The 4,027-nt window shown below is 41.2% G+C and overlaps 1 protein-coding gene across 1 annotated transcript in view; it reads left to right on the top strand.

Annotated features, from left to right (window-relative positions):
* The window catches only part of LOC104997965 (chromosome unknown open reading frame, human C1orf101), a gene marked incomplete at its 5' end in the record, with an annotated part of 138,826 nt that overhangs the window by 31,491 nt on the left and 103,308 nt on the right, over positions 1 to 4,027 (top strand). The window lies entirely within an intron of this gene.

The following is a 4,027-nucleotide window of genomic DNA, read 5'->3' as shown; positions in this document are numbered from 1 at the left end:
TGCTCAACATCACTCATTATCAGAGAAATGCAAATCAAAACCACTATGAGGTACCATTTCAAGCCAGTCAGAATGGCTGCGATCCAAAAGTCTACAAGCAATAAATGCTGGAGAGGATGTGGAGAAAAGGGAACCCTCTTACACTGTTGGTGGGAATGCAAACTAGTACAGCCACTATGGAGAACAGTGTGGAGATTCCTTAAAAAACTGGAAATAGAACTGCCATATGACCCAGCAATCCCACTGCTGGGCATACACACTGAGGAAACCAGAAATGATTTAAAATTTAAATGCATAAAAGAGGGTCATGCCAATAATGATAGTAACTCATGGACTGAGGATTGTGATTATTCTGTGTCTGTGTTGTTGTTCAATCACTAAGTCATTTCAGACTCTTTGCAACCCCATGGACTGCAGCATGCCTGGCTTCCCTGTCCTTCACTATCCTCCAGAGTATGCTCAAACTCACATCCTTTGAGTCAGTGATGCCATCCAACTACTTCATCCTCTGTCGCCCCCTTCTCCTCCTGCCCTCAATCTTTCCCAGCATCAGGGTCTTTTCCAATGAGTCAACTCTTTGTGTCAGGTGGCCAGAGTACTGGAGTTTCAATTTCAGCATCAATCCTTCCAGTGATTATTCAGGGTTGTTTTCCTTTAGGATTTAGTGCTTTGATCTCATTGCAGTCCAAGGGAGTCTCAAGAGTCTTCTCCAACACCACAGTTTGAAAGCATCAATTCTTTGATGCTCAACCTTCTTTATAGTCTGGCTCTCACATCCATACCTGACTACTGGAAAAACCATAGCTTGGACTATATGGACCTTGGTTGGCAAAGTGATGTCTCCACTTTTTAATACATTATCTAGGTTTGTCACATCTAGGTTTTCTTCCAAGGAGCAAGCGTCTTTTAATTTCATGGCTGCAGTTACCATCTGTAATGATTTGGGAGCCCAAGAAAATAAAATCTGCCACTGTTTCTATTTTCTCCCCTTCTATTTGCAATGAAGTGGTGGGACCAGATGCTATGATCTTACTTTTTGAAATGTTGAGTTTTAAGCCAGCTTTTTCACTCTCCTCTTTCACCTTCATTTAGGCTGTTTAGTTCTTCTTCACTTTCCACCCTTAGGGTAGTATCATCTGAATATCTGAGTTTATTGATACTTCTCCCTGCAATCTTGATTCCAGCTTGTGTTTCATCCAGCCCAGCATTTTGCATGATGTACTCTGCATATAAGTTAAATAAGCAGGGTGACACAGCCTTGAAATACTCCTTTCCCAATTTTGAACCAGTCTGTTGTTCCATGTCTGGTTCTAATTATTGCTTCTTGGCCCACATACAGGTTTTGCAGAAGGCAGGTAAAGTGATCTGGTATTCCCATCTCTTTCAGAATTTTCCACAGTTTATTGTGATCCGCACAGTCAGAGGCTTTAGCATAGTCAACAATGCAGAAGTAGATATTTTTCTGGAATTTTCTTGCTTTTTCTATGATACAACATTGTTGGCAATTTGATCTCTGGTTCCTCTGCCTTTTTAAATCCAGCTTGTACATCTGGAAGTTCTCAGTTCATATACTGTTTTAGCCTCGCATGAAGGATTTTGAGCATTGCCTTGCTAGCATGTGAAATGAATGCAATTGTGGGGTAGTTTGAACATTCTTTGGTGTTGACTGTCTTTGGGATTGGAATTTTCAGCTACAAATTGGCACTCATCAAGGGCATTGCCAGTGAGTGAACAACAAAGGCATTTGCCTCTACAGAGATTGAACCCCATGCTGCTGCAGCTGTTGACCTTCCACAACCCCTGAGGGAGTTCAGGGTGGAGTGAGGCACTCTGTGCTTCAGGGCATCTGGTGGGACAGGTCTTTAGACAGTTGGATGTTTTTAGGAACAGATTTTATGATCTCCATCCTTGAATCTCCTTATATATAGAGAAGCACTAAATCCCTTCATGGTGAAATCAGACCCTCATGACTAACAGAAAACCTTTTGTAAAGTGAGTACTTCATGGTATTGAACCCCCTTCACCAAAACCTTATATATTGGCCTTTCCCCACTGCCACTTTGGAGCAGTCTCTCAGAGCTGTCCGAGATGCTGCCTCCTGGCCTACAGTCCTCATTTTGCCCCAAATAAAGCTTAACTCGCAGCTCTCAAGTTGTACATCTTTTTTAGTTAACAGAATGAAAACTGACCTTTTCCAGTCCTGTGGCCACTGCTGAATTTTCCAAATTTACTGACATACTGAGCGCAGGACCAAAAGCATCATCTTTTAGGATTTGAAATAGCTCAGCTAGAATTCCATCACCTCCACATTACTAGCTTTGTTCCTAGTAATGTTTCCTAAGGCCCACTTGACTTCAATTCCAGGATGTCCAGCTCTAGGTGAGCGACTATTGTGGTTATCTGGATCATTACCTGGGTCCACCTGGGTCTATCTTGGTTATCTGGGTCATTAAGACTTTTGTACAGTTCTTCTGTGTATTCTTTACACCTCTTCTTAATCTTATCAGCTTCTATTAGGTGCACACAGTTTCTGTCCTTTATTGTGCCCATCTTTGCATGAAATGTTCCCTTGGTATCTCTAATTTTCTTGAAAAGATCTCTAGTCTTTCCCATTCTGTTGTTTTCCTCTATTTCTTTGCATTGTTCACTTAAGGCTTTCTTATATTTCCTTGCTCTTCTGTGGAACTCTGCATTCAGTTAGGTATATCTTCCTCTTTCTCCTCTCCTCTGCCTTTCACTTACCTTCTTTCCTCAGCTATTTGTAAGGCCTCCTCATACAACTATTTTGTCTTCTTACATTTCTTTTTCTTTGGGATGGTTGCAGTCACTGCCTCTTGTACAGTGTTACGAACCTCTGTCTGTAGTTCTTCAGGCACTCTGTTTATCAGATCTAATCCCTTGAATCTATTTGTCACTTACATATAATAGTTAGGGATTTGATTTAGGTCATACCTGAATGGCCTAATAGCTTTCCCTTCTTTCTTCAATTTAAGTCTGAATTTGGCAACAAAAAGCTCATAATCTGAGCCACAGTCAGCTCCAGGTCTTGTTTTTGCTGACTGTATAGAGCTTTTCCATCTTCAGCTGCAAAGAATATAATCATTCTGATTTCGGTGTTGACCATCTGGTGATGTCCATGTGTAGAGTTGTCTCTTGTGTTGTTGGAAGAGGGTGTTTGCTATGATCAGTGTGTTCTCTTGGCAAAAGTCTGTTAGCCTTCCTACTTCATTTTGTACTCCAAGGCCAAACTGCGTGTTACTTCAAGTATCTCTTGACTTCTTTGCATTCTAGTCCCCTGTGGTGAAAAGGACAGCTTTTTTTGGTGCTAGTTCTAGAAGGTCTTGTAGGTCTTCATAGAACCATTTGACTTCATCTTCTTTGGCACTAATAGTTGTGGCATAGACTTGAATTACTGTGATATTGAATGGTCTGCCTTGGAAACAAACCGAAATCATTCTGTTGTTTTTGGGATTGCACCCAAGGACTGCATTTCAGACTCTTGTTGACTGTTTCTCTACTGGATTGTTGCCCATACAAGTAGATATAATGGTCCTCTGAATTAAATTTGCCCATTCCCATCCGTTATAGTTCACCGATCCCTAAAATGTCAATGTTCACTCTTGCCATCTCCTTCTTGACCACATCCAATTTACCTTGATTCATGGACCTAACATTCCATGTTCCTAGGCAATATTGTTCTTTACAGCATCAGACTTTACTTTCACCACCAGTCACATCCACAACTGGGCGTTGTTACTGCTTTGGCCCAGCCTCTTCATTCTTTCTGGGGCTATTTCTCCGCTCTTCCCCAGTAGCATATTGGACACTCCTACTGAACTGGGGGGCTTATCTTCCAGTGTCATATTTTTTTGCCTTTACATACTGTTCATGGAGTTCTCCAGGCAAGAATAATGAAGTGGTTTGCCATTCCTTTCTCCAGTGGATCACATATGTAAAGTCCAAACAAAACAAAGAGCTCCTACAAATGATAAGAAAATGGTAAGTGCCAATAGAAGAATGTAAAAAA

This window comes from Bison bison, unplaced genomic scaffold (genome assembly GCF_000754665.1).
Source record: "Bison bison bison isolate TAMUID 2011002044 unplaced genomic scaffold, Bison_UMD1.0 scf7180017864317, whole genome shotgun sequence".
NCBI lineage: Eukaryota > Metazoa > Chordata > Mammalia > Artiodactyla > Bovidae > Bison > Bison bison.
Note: the sequence above shows the minus strand (reverse complement) of the source record. Positions and strands in the feature narration are given on the sequence as shown.